At 38.3% G+C, this 17592-nt stretch overlaps 1 protein-coding gene and 1 long non-coding RNA gene across 2 annotated transcripts in view; one reads left to right on the top strand and one right to left on the bottom strand.

Moving 5' to 3' along the window:
* The window catches only part of LOC129051901 (zinc finger protein 486-like), a 180531-nt gene that overhangs the window by 21980 nt on the left and 140959 nt on the right, over nucleotides 1-17592 (top strand). The gene's annotated exons all lie outside the window — the stretch shown is intronic.
* LOC134760702 (uncharacterized) overlaps nucleotides 1-17592 on the bottom strand; it is a 74937-nt gene that overhangs the window by 50998 nt on the left and 6347 nt on the right. The window contains exon 2 of the long non-coding RNA XR_010138589.1: nucleotides 13021-13114. This is a non-coding gene — a long non-coding RNA (uncharacterized LOC134760702). The remainder of the gene's footprint in view (nucleotides 1-13020; nucleotides 13115-17592) is intronic.

The raw sequence follows: 17592 nt of genomic DNA, 5'->3' as shown, positions 1-17592 counted from the left end.
ACTTTCTAAATGTTCCTAAAGACAACTCTGACTGCAGCTGAATGCCATTATACAGGCAAAAAAATTCTCCCTAAATGAAGGCAAGCCAGTGTTATGGAAAAACTCCCAAACCAATACCTGGGACACTGGAACATTTATAACGTGGGGAAGAGGGTATGCTTGTGTTTCACCAGGAGATCATCCATCCCGTCTGGATGCCCACTAAGAGACTCAAACTTCGTGTGAATAGTGACAAAGAAAACCACAGGGAAAAGACGTCCACGTCAGAGACCGCCCTCATACCTGGTGAGATCTGTGCCAACTCCTCAAAAACTGGCATGCCAAATCAAAATTGGTCTAGTTCAATCCTCCCTAATGGCAATGGAGACCCCTCTAATTAATCCCAATTCTCCTAAACCTAAAAATCTCACCATTTCTATTAGCCTGAAAATAACATCCCTCTGTTCTTCTCTTCCTCCTTCAGCACTGGATCTTGCTTACAATAGGTTTTATTTAATAATTCTCCTCCTTATATTTTCTGTCTCATCAGTTTCCCCTAACACTGATTTACCTGCTACACAAAATTATTCTTATTGGGCTTATGTACCTTTTCTTCCACTTATTTGACCTCTTACCTGGATGGATGCTCCTGCAGAAATCTATACTAACGATAGATAGTGTGTGGATACATGGAGCTACAGATGACCATTGCCCTGCTCAACTAGGAGAAGAAAGCACTGCATTTAATGTTACTATGGGTTAAAAATACCCTCCTCTGTGCCTCGGACATGCACATGTAGATGGTTGTATCCATCTACAAACTCAAATCTGGGCTGCTTATCTTCCAGAGGGATTAGCTACAAGAGAATGGGGACATTTGGTCTCCGGCCTCTCTAATTCTCCTTGAAGACAAATGAAAGGGGGAGTAATAGGAGATACCCCAAGCTTTCAATATAAACCTGTAGGAAAACCATTCCCTAAAAATTTTGAGGGCCCATCTAAAATTTTAATTTGGGAAGATTGTGTTAACTCACATGCAGTAGTATTAAAAAATGGTGCATATGGTTTAGTAATAGGCTGGGCACCAAAGGGCTATTTAAAAAACAATTGCTCCTCCGGTGGAAGGAAATGCCTAGAGGCTATTTATTTTCTTATTGGGAGGATGAGGATCATCATTCTACTTTACATAGGAGGTTCAGCTCATTCTTTCCCTTAAAATGGGAAGATAAGGGCATTACCCCTCCGAGGCCTCATATGATATTCCCCATGCTGAGCCTAGAACACGCAGAACTTTGGAAATTGGCCATTGCCATGTTTGGACTGTGAGTATCGGAAGTGGAAACCTTTCTGTCTGTTATCCCCACTACTGACCCTTGCATCCATGACTCTGAACCCCATGATAAATCCCCTTTGAACCCTTTTCCTCTTTTTGATGCCAGTCCTCCTTTATGGGACTCCAATTGGCATTATGATAATTCTTCTTGACCCAGGCATGCCCCTCTACTTCCTCAGCATCCCTGGGCACCTCGGATTGCTTCTTTATGGCAGAGAACATTGGGTGTTGCCACTGCCTTTCCTCTCCTTCAGTTTCAATGTTCTGCTTTGTTTACCTCCAGCCTGACTATTCCTATACAAAGTTGTGTTAAGCCTCCTTACATGCTGTTAGTGGGAAATATCAAAATTTGGACAAACAATCAAACTGTCCAATGCATTAATTGACATTTATACACTTGTGTTCACTCCCATTTTGACTCCAGGAGAAGTGTAATATTGCTACGAGCTCTAGAAGGAATCTGGATTTGGCAACTTTACCCAAAACTTGGGAATCTTCCCTCTCAGTACATTTAATGAATGACGTGTTACAAAGAATTCTCAAAAAATCTAAAAGATTTGTTTTCACTTTAATCCCTGTGATCATGGGCCTATTTATAGTCACTGCACTGGCCACCACTGCCAGAGTGGTATTACACCAATCTATTTGAACGGCTCATTTTGATAATGTTTGGCAAGCCAATTCCACCCAAATGTGGAATTCTCAACAAGGCACTGATGAAAAATTAGCTAATCAAGTTAATGATTTAAGACAATCTGTTATTTAGCTTGGAGATCAGCTAGTGACTCTTGAACATTGCATGCAAATGCAGTGCAATAACAAATTTTTAAAACCACTCAAGCTCATTTATCCATTGTGCCTGAATCTGAGGCATTAGGTCACATGGCAGAAAGTCTTTCTGGACTAAACTCCACTACTTGGATTAAGTCTATTGGGACTCCACTGTAGTAAATTTTGGAATTAGGTTTCTCTGTTTAATTGGCTTGTTTTTAGTGTGCCAGACCAGTCTAAGAATCCTGCATGAAAACTGAGAGAATAAACAAGCCTTCATCACTTTTTACATAAATGTTACATTTATATAAAAAGAAAGGGAGAGATGTTGTGGGAAGTCAGGGACGCTGAACAGAGGGACCAGCTGGAGCCACAGCAGAGGAACATAAATTGTGAAGATTGCATTTTAATATGGACATTTATCACTTCCCAAATAATACTTTCATAATTTCTTATGCCTGTCTTTATTTTAATCTCTTAATCCTGTTATCTTCATAAGCTGAGGATGTATATCACCTCAGGACCAGTATGATAATTGTGTTAACTGTACAAACTGATTGTAAAATGTGTGTTTGAACAATATGCAATCAGTGCACCTTGAAAAATAACAGAATAACAGCAATTTTTAGGGAACAAGGGAAGACAACCATAAGGTCTGACTGCCTGTGGGGTTGGGCAAAAATAGCCATATTTTTCTTCTTGCAGAGAGCCTATAAAGGGGTGTGCAAGTAGGGAAAATATCACTAAATTCTTTTCTTAGCAAGGAATACTGATATTAATACTCTGGGAAAGGAATTCATTCCTGGGGGGAGGTCTATGAATGGCCACTCTGGGAATGTCTGTTCTATGCGGTTGAGATAAGGACTGAGATATGCCCTGGTCTCCTGCAGTACCCTCAGGATTACTAGGATTGGGAAACTACACCCTGGTAAATTTTTGGTCAGATGGGTTCTCTGCTCTAGAACCCTGTTTTCTGTTAAGATGTTTATCAAGACAATATGTGCACTGCTGAACGTAGACCCTTATTAGGAGTTCTGATTTTGCTCTGGTCCTGTTTCCTTAGAAGCATGTGATCTTTGTTCTGCTTTTTGCCCCTTGAAGTATGTGACCTACTCACTTTTCACACACTCCCTCCCCTTTTAAAATCCTTAACAAAAACTTGCTGATTTTAAGGTTCAGGTGGGCATCATGGTCCTACCGATATATGATGTCACCACTGGTAGCCCAGTTGTAAAATTCCTCTCTTTGTACTCTTTCTCTTTATTTCTCAGCCAGCTGACACTTATGGAAAATAGAAAGAACATACATTGAAATGTTGGGGACAGGTTCCCCTAATACATAGAACTTCAAAACAATAATAAGAGAAATATTTACTAATAAAATCTGGTATGCCACATTGATGTATCATTAAAAAAAATTAGGCAGGTGCAATGGCTCATGCCTGTAATCTCAACACTTTGGGAGGCAGAGGGGGGCAGATCACCTGAGGTCAGGAGTTTAAAAGCAGCCTGGCCAATGTGGTGAAACCCAAAATCTACTAAAGATACAAAAATTAGCCAGGTATAGTGGCACATGCCTGTAATCCCAGCTACTTGGGAGGCTGAGGCATAAGAATTGCTTGAACCCAGGAGGTGAAGGTTGCAGTGAGCCAAGATCACACTATTGCACTCCAGCCTGAGTAAGAGAGGTAACTCCTTCTCAAAAAAAAAAAAAAAAAAAAAAATTGTGTAGGTAACTGCAATATTCAACTGCTACTATGTAATCATCATATACAGGTATTTTGAATCATTGGCATGCACTGTGCAGCACTAAAATTTCAGAAAATATGCAGTATAATTACAAATAGAAGATTCTAATGAGAAACTTTTAATAAATTAGCATTTAAAAGAAACTAGGGTTGCTTTTTGTTTTAAATATATGCTATTCTTACATAAAATGAAACTGCTGTATTCCAACTTTAAAAGGAAATAATAACCTTACATTGTTAAATATAGAAAAAATATATATATATATTTTGCAGAATAGGGTTAGACCCTCTGATATGTAAAACAAATATTAGGAAATGAACTATGTTACTATTTAGATATACACAGAAAAAAGTAGATGAAAATCCTATAATTCCTTTTTGCCTGCAGCAAACTTAAATTTATAAGTAACTATTTTAGTAAACATGGGGTGCCTACTAATATCTTATTTACTTCAGGTATACCATGCAAATCCTAGCATATGTGCTAAATGACTGAATACAAAATTATAGACAAATTTGAAATAGAAAATAAAAAGTAAAAATGTAAAAGGAGAGTGACATCAGTAAGATGAAAAAATTAAAAGTGCCCTATTTTCATATTCCCTTATGGCATAAAAAGTCAGCCACCCCTGACAAAAATGCCTTTATGAGAGAAACAGGATTATCACTTACACCTGTAATGACAGCTACATGGTACATTAAGGTTGGAAAACTGGTTCAGGCCAGGATTTTGAGACCAGCCTGGGTTATCTAGCAAGACACCATCTCCAAAATAAGTGCCTCTAAGAGAGATTTGAGATCCAGGGATGCAGCTGTGAAATGCTGTTGAAGCTTAAGTTTGAGAAATGTTCTATTCAGAAGGCAGGCCCTCATTGACATGGGATTCTACAGGACCCCTGTTTTAGCTACAGACCAGGATAGGGTTCACCCAACTTGGTTCCATTGAGAATTCTAAACTTACTCTGTAACCATCCCAAACTCCTCCCAGCCACAGTCTGGCAGAGGTCCTGCTATTCCAGAGACCTGGAGGAAGGTGTCCATTTACAGTCATGCATCCAGGCATGCAGACCTTGGCCTTTACTGGGGTCACTGAGGCAGTTCAATGACTCAGTTTCAGTTACCTGAGCCACAGTTTATGGTCTTTTCTGCCTATATAGTCACCCACATGGTTACCTGAGGAAATGCTCTCTGGTACTCACTGAAAGCCACACTCATCCACATCCTGATACAAGGCCCACCATATGCAGACTGAATTGCAAAGACATGCCCTAGTGTCTGCCTTATGGAGCAAAGCTCTGAAGGATATTCAGTCTGTCCAAAAATAAAATGGGAATTATAACTACCCAAGCCCCTGTAACAAGCCAACTAAAGGTGGACCCTAATGCAGACCCAGCAGCTTGGTGACCAAGCCACAACGCCTCTTCACTACAAATTCAGATGGCATCTCATCACCCTAAGGGTCCAACAGAAGAAGATATTTACCTTCTGAAATCAGTTTATGAAAACTTGAATACGTCTTTGCTCCATCCAATTCAGACACCAGTACAAAACTATATTGTTCCCATTGTGAATGCTTCTATTTTAGTGTAACACTGGAAGTATGTGGCAGAAGAATTACTCAAAGAAATAAAAAAATCCATTAAAATTTAAGAAAACTAAAAAGTTGTTGCTTGTAGATCATACAATATTATATTTAAAAACCAATAAACAGTACATTAAATCCTATCTACACTAATAAATGCACTCAGTAAATTAGAAAAATATAAAATTAACATATAAGTATATGTACGATTTTATACACTTAAATCAAACTATCTGATAAAAATAAAGGATGAAAAAATCTTATTTATTATAGCATTAAATAATTTCTGAGAAAACGATTAACCAAGGAAGTGAAAAACCTTTACCAAAAAAAATCAGTGAAAGAAATTAGAGAAGTTCCAAATAAATTATAAAATATTTTATGTCTATGGATTGAAAGAATAAATATTATTAGAGTGCCATATTATCTAAAGTTATCTATAGATTCAATAAACTTCCTATTAAAATTGCAGTGGTGTCTTTTTCAGTAACGAAAAATACAATACTAAAATTTACATGAAACTAAAATAAACTTTGAATAGCCAAAGCAATCTTGATGAAAAGAACAGAGGAGAAGGATATCATACTTATACTTTCCAACTATATTTGAAGACTATATAGTAATAAAAACAGAACGGAATGCGCAGAATAATGAAAAAAATTCAACAGAAACTACTACTCTCACACTTTTCAAAATGCAAAAAGAGAACTTTGAGAATTGTTTTAGTTTCTCAAAATCATGCAGATATTTGTGTGTCCCCAAAACAATGTAAAAGCAGCCAGATTGTGCAGTGTCTTATATGCCATGAAGAAGACTTTGGCTTTCACTGTGAACTTGAAGGAAGCTCACTGAAAGAAAAGTAGAATCCTTAGAGAATTTGAAAGCATAAGACAGCAGATGTCCCTTTGTGAGAGAAAAATTATGAAACAATTGCCCAGAAACTATTTCCTTTGGAACACAGCTTCCCAAATCACATTTGAAGTACTGGCTTTCTCTTTCACCTTGGGATCTCTTATCTGTGATGTCTGTTGTATTCATTTTCACTTGCACCCACCTGGGTGTTTAGCAATCATCTCATGTCTCCTTATACTCAAAGGATTTTTCCTTGCTCCAGACAGATGATCAGGTCGGGCTTAGAGACAACAATACCTGTTTTATTAAAAATAAATAACATGAGGCCAGGTGTGGTGGCTTATGCCTGTAATCCCAGCACTTTGGGAGGCCAAGGTGGGTGGATCACGAGGTCAGGAGATCGAGACCATCCTGGCTAAAATGGTGAAACCTCGTCTCTAATAAAAAATAAAAAAAAAATAGCCACATGTGGTGGCAGGCACCTCTTGTCCCAGCTACTCGGGAGGCTGAGGCAGGAGAATAGCATGAATCTGGGAGGCAGAGATTGCAGTAAGCCCAGATCGCACCACTGCTCTCTACCTGGGTGACAGAGTGAGACTCCGTCTCAAAAAAATAAATAAATCAATAAATAAATAATATGAATCTTGCTCATATTCTCCAATTACAAGCTAGTAATGTGCTCAGCTGAGAGGGTGTGATAAAATATTCTAGTAAATTAATACCAAAATACTAAGTTAAAACAGAAATTTCTAAATATTTAGAAAACACTTTTTTTTTATTATTCTTATACTATGAGTTTTAGGGTACATGTACACAATGTACAGGTTTGTTACATATGTATACATGTGCCATGTTGGTGTGCCGAACCCATTAACTTGTCATTTAGCATTAGGTATATCTCCTAATGTTATCCCTCCCCCCTCCCCCCACCCCACAACAGTCCCTGGAGTGTCATGTTCCCCTTCCTGTGTCCATGTGTTCTCATTGTTCAATTCATACCTATGAGTTAGAACATGCAGTGCTTGGTTTTTTGTTCTTGTGATACTTTGCTAAGAATCATGGTTTCCAGCTTCATCCATGTAACTACAAAGGACATGAACTCATCATTTTTTATGGCTGCATAGTATTCCATGGTGTATATGTGCCACATTTTCTTAATCCAGTCCATCATTGTTGGACACTTGGGTTGGTTCCAAGTCTTTGCTATTGTGAATAGTGCCACAATAAATACATGTGTGCATATGTCTTTATAGCAGCATGATTTATAATCCTTTGGGTATATACCCAGTAATGGGATGGCTGGGTCAAATGGTATTTCTAGTTCTAGATCCCTGAGGAATTGCAAAACTGACTTCCAAAATGGTTGAACTAATTTACAGTCCCACCAACAGTGTAAAAGTGTTCCTATTTCTCCACATCCTCTCCAGCACCTGTTTTTTCCTTACTTTTTAATGATCGCCATTCTAACTGGTGTGAGATGGTATTGCATTGTGGTTTTGATTTGCATTTCTCTGATGCCCAGTGACGATAAGCATTTTTTCATGTGTTTTTTGGCTGCATAAATGTCTTCTTTTGAGAAGTGTCTGTTCATATCCTTTGCCCACTTGTTGATGGGGTTGTTTGTTTTTTCTTATAAATTTGTTTGAGTTCATTGTAGATTCTGGATATTAGCCCTTTGTCAGATGAGTAGGTTGCAAAAATTTTCTCCCATTCTGTAGGTTGCCTCCTCACTCTGATGGTGGTTTCTTTTGCTGTGCAGAAGCTCTTTAGTTTAATTAGATCCCGTTTGTCAATTTTGGCTTTTGTTGCCATTGCTTTTGGTGTTTTAGACATGAAGTCCTTGCCCATGCCTATGTCCTGAATGGTATTGCCTAGGTTTTCTTCTAGGGTTTTATGGTTTTAGGTCTAACATTTAAGTCTTTAATCCATCTTAAATAGATTTTTCTATAAGGTGTAAGGAAGGGATCCAGTTTCAGCTTTCTACATATGGCTAGCCAGTTTTCCCAGCACCATTTATTAAATAGGGAATCCTTTCCCCATTGCTTCTTTTTGACAGGTTTGTCAAAGATCAGATAGTTGTAGATATGCAGCATTATTTCTGAGGCCTCTGTTCTGTTCCATTGATCTATATCTCTGTTTTGATACCAGTACCGTGCTGTTTTGATTACTGTAACCTTGTAGTATAGTTTGAAGTCAGGCAGTATGATTTTTTTTGGCTTAGGATTGACTTGGCAATGCGGGCTCTTTTTTGGTTCCATATGAACTTTAAAGTAGTTTTTTCCAATTCTGTGAAGAAAGTCATTAGTAGTTTGATGGAGATGGCATTGAATCTATAAATTACCTTGGGCAGTATGGCCATTTTCATGATATTGATTCTTCCTACCCATGAGCATGGAATGTTCTTCCATTTGTTTGTATCCTCTTTTATTTAATTGATCAGTGGTTTGTAGTTCTCCTTGTAGAGGTCCTTCACATCCCTTGTAAGGTGGATTCCTAGGTATTTTATTCTCTTTGAAGCAATTGTGAATGGCAGTTCTCTCATGATTTGGCTGTTTGTCTGTTACCAGTGTATAAGAATGCTTCTGATTTTTACACATTAATTTTGTATCCTGAGACTTTGCTGAAGTTGCTTATCAGCTTAAGGAGATTTTGGGCTGAGACGATGGGGTTTTCTAGATATACAATCATGTCATCTGCATACAGGGACCATTGACTTCCTCTTTTCCAAATGGAATGCCCTTTATTTCCTTCTCCTGCCTGATTGCCCTGGCCAGAACATCCAACACTATGTTGAATACGAGTGGTGAGAGAGGGCATCCCTGTCTTGTGCCACTTTTCAAAGGGAATGCTTCCAGTTTTTGTCCATTCAGTAAGATATTGGTTGTGGGTTTGTCATAGATAGCTCTTATTATTTTGAGATCTGTCCCATCAATACCTAATTTATTGAGAGCTTTTGGCATGAAGCGTTTTTGAATTTTGTCAAAGGCCTTTTCTGTTTCAATTGAGATAATCATGTGGTTTTTGTCTTTGGTTCTGTCTATATGCTGGATTACGTTTATTGATTTTCGTATGTTGAACCAGACTTGCATCCCAGGGATGAAGCCAACTTGATCATGGTGGATAAGCTTTTTGATGTGTTGCTGGATTCAGTTTGCCAGTATTTTATTGAGGATTTTTGCATCAATGTTCATCAAGGATTTTGGTCTAAAATTCTCTTTTTTTGTTGTGTCTCTGCCAGGCTTTGGTATCAGGATGATGCTGGCCTCATAAAATGAGTTAGGGAGGATTCCCTCTTTTTCTATTGATTGGAATACTTTCAGAAGGAATAGTACCAGCTCCTCCTTGTACCTCTGGTAGAATTCGGCTGTGAACCCATCTGGTCCTGGACTTTTTTTGGTTGGCAAGCTATTAATTATTGCCTCAACTTCACAGCCTGTTATTGGTCTATTCAGAGATTCAACTTCTTTCTGGTTTAGTCTTGGGAGAGAGTATGTGTCGAGGAATTTATCCATTTCTTCTAGATTTTCTAGTTTATTTGAGTAGAGGTGTTTATAGTATTCTCTGATGATAGTTTGTATTTCTGTGGGATTGGTGGTGATATCCTCTTTGTCATTTTTTATTGTGTCTATTTGATTCTTCTCTTTTTTCTCTTTATTAGTCTTGCTAGTGGTCTATCAATTTTGTTGATCTTTTCAAAAAACCGGCTCCTGGATTCATTGATTTTTTGAAGGGTTTTTTTGTGTCTCTATTTCCTTCAGTTCTGCTCTGATCTTAGTTATTTCTTGCCTTCCGCTAGCTTTTGAATGTGTTTGCTCTTGCTTCTCTAGTTCTTTTAATTGTGATGTTAGGGTGTCAATTTTAGATCTTTTCTGCTTTCTCTTGTAGACATTTAGTGCTATAAATTTCCCTCATACACTGCTTTGAATGTGTCCCAGAGATTCTGGTATGTTGTGTCTTTGTTCTCATTGATTTCAAAGAACATCTTTATTTCTGCCTTCATTTCGTTATGTACCCAGTAGTCATTCAGGAGCAAGTTGTTCAGTTTCCATGTAGTTGAGCAGTTTTGAGTGAGTTTCTTAATCCTGAATTCTAGTTTGGTTGCACTGTGGTCTGAGAGACAATTTGTTACAATTTCTGTTCTTTTCCATTTGCTGAGGAGTGCTTTACTTCCAACTATGTGGTCAATTTTGGAATAGGTGTGGTGTGGTGCTAAAAAGAATGTATATTCTGTTGATTTGGGGTGGAGAGTTATGTAGATGTCTATTAGGTCCACTTGGTGCAGAGCTGAGTTCAATTCCTGGATATCCTTCTTAACTTTCTGTCTTGTTGATCTGTCTAATGTTGACAGTGGGGTGTTAAAGTCTCCCATTATTATTGTGTGGGAGTCTAAGTCTCTTTGTAGGTCACTAAGGACTTGTTTTATGAATCTGGGTGCTCCTGTATTGGGTGCATATATATTTAGGATAGTTAGCTCTTCTTGTTGAATTGATCCCTTTACCATTATGTAATGGCCTTGTCTCTTTTGATCTTTGTTGGTTTAAAGTCTGTTTTATCCGAGACTAGGATTGCAACTCCTGCCTTTTTTTGTTTTCCAATTGCTTGGTAGATCTTCCTCCATCCCTTTATTTTGAGCCTATCAGTGTCTCTGCATGTGAGATGGGTGTCCTGAATACAGCACACTGATGGATCTTGACTCTTTATCCAGTTTGCCAGTCTGTGCCTTTTAATTGGAGCATTTAGCCCATTTACATTTAAGTTATTGTTATATGTGAATTTGATCCTGTCATTATGATGTTAGCTGGTTATTTTGCTCATTAGCTGATGCAGTTTCTTCCTATCCTTGATGTTCTTTACAATTTGGTATGTTTTTGCAGTGGCTGGTACCAGTTGTTCCTTTCCATGTTTAGTGCTTCCTTCAGGAGCTCTTTTAGGACAAGCCTGGTGATGACAAAATCTGCAGCATTTGCTTACCTGTAATGTATTTTATTTCTCCTTCACTTATGAAGCTTAGTTTGGCTGGATATGAAATTCTGGGTTGAAAATTCTTTTCTTTAAGAATGTTGAATATTGGCCCCCACTCTCTTCTGGCTTGTAGAGTTTCTGCCAAGAGATCAGCTGTTAGTCTGCTGGGCTTCCCTTTGTGGGTAACCCGACCTTTCTCTCTGGCTGCCCTTAACATTTTTTCCTTCATTTCAACTTTGGTGAATCTGACAATTATGTGTCTTGGAGTTGCTCTTCTCGAGGAGTATCTTTGTGGTATTCTCTGTAATTTTCTGAATTTGAATGTTGGCCTGCCTTGCTAGATTCAGGAAGTTCTCCCTGGATAATATCCTGCAGAGTGTTTTCCATCTTGGTTCCATTCTCCCCATCACTTTCAGGTACACCAATTAGATGTAGATTTGGTCTTTTCACATAGTTTCATATTTCTTGGAGGCTTTGTATGTTTCTTTTTATTCTTTTTTCTCTAAAGTTCCCTTCACACTTCATTTCATTCATTTCATCTTCCATCACTGATACCCTTTCTTCCAGTTGATTGCATCAGTTACTGAGGCTTGTGCATTCATCACATACTTCTTGTGCTGTGGTTTTCAGCTTCATCAGGTCCTTTAAGGACTTCTCTGCATTGGTTATTCTAGTTATCCATTTGTCTAATTTTTTTTCAAAGTTTTTAACTTCTTTGCCATTTGTTCAAACTTCCTTCTTTAACTCGAAGTAGTTTGATCTTCTGAAGCTTTCCTCTGTCAACTCATCAAAGTCATTCTCCGCCTAGCTTTGTTCCATTGCTGGTGAGGGGCTGCATTCCTTTGGAGAAGGAGAGGTGCTCTGATTTTTAGAGTTTCCGGGTTTTCTGCTCTGTTTTTTCCCCATCTTCGTGGTTTTATCCACCTTTGGTCTTTGATGATGGTGATGTACAGATGGGTTTTTGGTGTGGACGTCCTTTCTGTTTGTTAGTTTTCCTTCTAATAGCCAGGACCCTCAGCTGCAGGTCTGTTGGAGTTTACTGGAGGTCCACTCCAGACCCTGTTTTCCTGGGTATCAGCAGTGGTGGCTGCAGAAGAGCAGATATTGGTGAACTGCAAATGCTGCTGCCTGATCCTTCCTCTGGAAGTTTTGTCTCAGAGGAGTACCCGGCCGTGTGAGGTGTCAGTCCATCCCTACTGGGGGACCCACTTGAAGAGGCAGTCTGCCCATTCTCAGATCTCAAGCTGCGTGCTGGGAGAACCACTATTCTCTTCAAAGCTGTCAGACAGGGACATTTAAGTCTGCAGAGGTTATTGCTGTCTTTTGTTTGTCTGTGCCCTGCCCCCAGAGGTGGAGCCTACAGAGGCTCCTTGAGCTGTGGTGGGCTCCACCCAGTTCGAGCTTCCCAGCCACTTTGTTTACCTACTGAAGCCTCAGCAATGGTTGGTGCCCATCCCCCAGCCTCGCTGCCACCTTGCAGTTTGATCTCAGACTGCTGTGCTAGCAATGAGTGAGGCCCCATGGGCACAGGACCCTCTGAGCCAAGTGCAGGATATAATCTCCTGGTGTTCCGTTTGTTAAGCCCATTGGAAGAGCACAGTATTAGGGTGGGAGTGACCTGATTTTCCAGGTGCCCTCTGTCACCCCTTTCTTTGACTAGGAAATGGAATTCCCTGACCCCCTGTGCTTCCCAGGTGAGGTGATGCCTCGCCCTGCTTTGGCTCAGACACGGTGCACTGCACTCACTGTCCTGCACTCACTGTCAGGCACTCCCCAGTGAGATGAACAGGGTACCTCAGTTGGAAATGCAAAAATCACCCATCTGCTGCATCACTCATGCTGGGAGCTGTAGACTGGAACTGCTCCTATTCGGCCATCTTGGCTCCACCTGTTATGTTCGAGACTATGTTTAGAATCTTCAAATTTTCAGTGTTGTAGCAAATCAGAGTAGAACAATGAGTGTGCATAATGTGCATTTTCCTGCCTATCAAAATCCTTCCAGCTGGGCATGGTGGCTCACACCTCTAATCCCAGCACTCTGGGAGGCTGAGGTGGGTGGATCTCCTGAGGTCAGGAGTTCAAGACGGGCCTGGCTAACATGGTGAAACCCCATCTCTACTAAAAATAAAAAAATTATCTGGGCATAATGGCAGGTGCCTGTTATCCCAGCTACTCAGGAGGCTGTGGTGGAAGAATTGCTTGAATCAGGGAGGTGGAGGCTGCAGTGAGCCAAGAATGCACCATTGCACTACAGCCTGGGTGACAGAGAGAAAATCTATCCTTCATTTACTTGGAAACCCTCTGAAGCCACCTATACAATATTTCCTTCGAATACTTTAGCCAGGATTTTAGATTTCAAAAGATCAAAAACTATCATCAAGCAAAGCCAAAATCTTTTTGTTTCTTGTTAGTCATCTGGCCATTTCCATAAATATGGCAATTAAGCCAAGCCATTGAAAAGATGTGGTTTTGGTTAATTTTATCCCGTTTCAAATATTTTCCCTAATTGTTAGTTTGGTCATGCAACTCTAAAAGAAACTATCTACAAAACTAATCATGCATTCAAAAAATTTTCATATTAAGGTGTTTACAGTTGAATCTTGTATGACAGTATAGTAGAATCCTCTATAATTAGAAGTTAAATTCATTGCTTTTAAGGTTTTCAAATGTGAAAACAATTAGGTATGCTTTTTGAAGTGAGTTCAATTCTAGGATATTACCCACTGTTCTTCATGGTATTTCTGTAATGAATAGTGTAAAACTGGGTCACCAGAAGGGTGCAGATATGCTGACTGAATTGGAATGAGTTCAGCCTTGTTGGTAGATTATCAGTATCCCAGAGGCTGATCATTCACTACAGCTTACTAAATATTGTTCCATAATGGCAGTGAGCACTTTTACACAGGTTGCCTTTTTTCTCCCATTAATGTGGTCCTGTTGTGGTCTCATTTCTCTTAAGCTATCCCATGTGAGAGTTGACTATTTCTTGCATGAATGAGAGTCCCTTTTCTTCCCTCTGTCATAAGATCTTCTTATTCTCCTTACTGGAAGCAATGTGCAGGAGGCAGGAATGATGACAATATACAAACATGTTTCCTGCCATGTAAGCTGCCACCATAAGCAGCTTACTACATGTTCCACCTAGAAGTCACCTACTTTCAGGCCAGCAGGGGTGTTTTTCTATGATGTGTCTCTTTCTCTTAAAAGCACCTCTAATTAACTGTAGCACAATCAGAATAACCTCCATTTTTATAAACACGAAGTCAACACATGAGTAACCTAATTTCATGAGTAATTTTCCACCACACTCACACATGTTTTTATACTCAAGAGGAAGGTATTACACAGCAGGTGTGAAACAGACTGGGAATCCAGAGTACTATCTTAGAACGTGGTCTACCCACCTAAATAAACTTTTAAAATTGTCTTTCACCCCATCACAGTGGCTCAGCCTGTAATACCAGCACTGTGGGAGGCTGAGGCAGACAGATCATGAGGTGAGGAGTTTGAGACCAGCCTGGCCAACATAAAGAAACCCTGTCTCTACTAAAAATACAAAAATTTGTCACACATGGTGGAGCACACCTGTAATCCCAGCTACTAAGGAAGCTGAGGCAGGAGAATTGCTTGAACCCAGGAGGTGGATGTTGCAGTGAGATGAGATCATACCACTGCACTCCAGCCTGGGTGACAGAGCAAGACTCCATCTTAAAAAAAAATGGTACTGATGCTTTTGTTATTTACATAAACAAAGATATCATCTGGACATAATAATTAACTACTATCTGGTTTTATTCAGTACAAATATTAACATCTTTTTTCTGGATTAAGTTATTTTTCCTTTATGCACCATTTTATGTATTCACACACACATAGAACAATAAAAATATATCCAGTTATTCAATTTTGGTAGAATGTTCATTAAAATAAGTGTTAAAAATGTTTTTTTTTTCTCTGTTTGAAGAGGGCTTTTATTGTTGTACTCAAGAGTGTTGTTTCTGGAGACAAAGTTGCCTTTTTGGAGGCAACTTTCTGGAGACAAAGGCAGATTTTGGGGAGCATCCAAATCACAAGCCATAATATTTTACATTAATAAATTGAATACAAATCAGAAAGTATAGATTTTCTTTCAGCATTTTCAAGGTGTTTAGTTTTGTTAGTCACCTAATTAATTTGTTTTGTTGCAATGATTGCTCTTTTCTTCTGAAAATATGTACAAACTCAAATTCCCACAAAAAAACTCACTTCATAATCTTCCTACACTTACGGTTTATCTTCAGAGTAATATGAGTATATTTAACTCTATGTAAATTAAAACTAAAAGTCTATATGCTTGCAGGCAGAGAGACCACATGTTCAAAGAAAACTATATAACAAATATTTATTAACAATTTTTCAGGACTCAGAAATGTATGGATTTTATTCCTATTTCTTTTTTCTTTTTTTTTTTTTTTTTTGAGATAGTCTCACTGTGTCACCCAGGCTGCAGTGCAGTGGTGTGATCTCGGCTTACTGCAACCTCCATCTCCCGGGTTTAAACAATTCTCCTGCCTCAGCCTCCAGGTGTGTGCCACCAGGCCTGGCTAATTTTTGTATTTTTTGTAGAGAAAGGGTTTCACCATGTTGGCCAGGCTGGCCTTGAACTCCTAACCTCAAGCATTCCACCTGCCTTGGCTTCCCTAACTGCTGGAATGACAGGCATGAGCCACCATACCTGGCCATATTGTATTTATATTTTTGTATATTTATTATGAGCATAAAAATAATCCTGTAGTGAATAACAATTTAATTGTACATTTTAAAATAAATAAAAGCATATAATTACACTGTTGGTAATACAAAGGTTAAATGCTAGTGATGGATACCTTATTTACCCTAATGTATTTACTACATATTGTAGGCCTGAGTCAAAATATGCCATATAAGGCATAAATATATACATATACTATACACCCACAAATACAAATAACAAATTTCAATAAGAAAAAACAGTAAAAATTTAATCTATGGGAACAATATTCTTTACCTCATTTGCAGTTTAAAGCCACTGGCAAAGTGATTACTAGAGATGTTATTCCACTATGTACCAAATAGTATATTGCTACTGTCTTGTAGTTACGCCGTTGAGTAAGGTGGGATAGCTTAAAGGTAGAGGCATAGTAATGCTTCATTAAATTCATAATAGTCTTACCATGTTAACAACAAATTAAATTACATTAAGTTCACACATAATCTACCTTTTTTTTTTTTTTTCAGATAGAGTCTCATTCTTGTTCCCCAGGCTGGAGTGCAATGGCACGATCTCGGCTCACCACAACCTCCATTTCCCTGGTTAAAGCAATTCTCCTGCCTCAGCCTCCTGAGTAGCTGAAATTACAGGCATGCACCAACATGATTGGCTAATTTTTTGTATTTTTAGTAGAGACAGGGTTTCTCCATGTCGATCAGGCTGGTCTTGAACTCCCAACTTCAGGTGATCCGCCTGTCTCGGCCTCCCAAAGTGCTGGGATTACAGGCATGAGCCATTGAGCCTCGCCCTAACAATTTTTAAATGTACTGCATTTTATTACATGAATCAGTAAAATAATATATTAATTTATTTTAACAGTTTTAACTATAATTATTTCTGTATGTCACTATTATGTAGAAAAGTATTGCTCTGAACATTTACCTTATTCATTACTTAATAGAGGTTTACTACAAAGAAACTCTCCATTTTTATTTTCATTATGCATGTTACATTTTAATATCCTTACGCTTTTATAGAAAAGGTCACCATGTCCAAATAATTTTTAAAAATATCTAATATCTCTGATGCAGAAGCAATTGATCACATGCTTTCACATGTGAATACAATACAGACAAAAAACAGCATAAAGTAATTTGAAATCTGTATTATATCATTATTCGGCTTTCAAAAAATTTTATTCAGGGAAACAAGTATACTTTCAGTGTAATTACAATGCTTCCAAAAATCTACCCCTTTTAAAGTTACATACAAATCATTTATCTAAAAACTGTAGTTGTGGATTAGTTTTTATACTCAACACTGTGATTTAGTGTAATGTCTGAAGTGTCAGTTCCTTAGTTATTCTACCATAAATTCTCTAATATTTATATACAATCTATTTTGAATTAAATATGTTTTTATATTTGCTGCATCTGCAAAATTGTGTTTTAGTATAAACCTCTGGTGTTTTCTAAGCTGTAGTTTCTGAAAAAAAAGTGTTTCTAAACTTATTACATTTGCAGACTCATCTCCAATATAAATTCAACATCAAGCATATGAAAAAAATGCTTATCACTAATCATTAGATAAATTAAAAGAAAAACCACAATGAGATACCACCTCACACCAGTCAGAAT

The sequence above is a fragment of the Pongo abelii genome, chromosome 20, assembly GCF_028885655.2.
Source record: "Pongo abelii isolate AG06213 chromosome 20, NHGRI_mPonAbe1-v2.0_pri, whole genome shotgun sequence".
NCBI classification, from domain to species: Eukaryota; Metazoa; Chordata; class Mammalia; order Primates; family Hominidae; genus Pongo; species Pongo abelii.
This window is presented reverse-complemented; position numbering and strand designations above follow the sequence as displayed.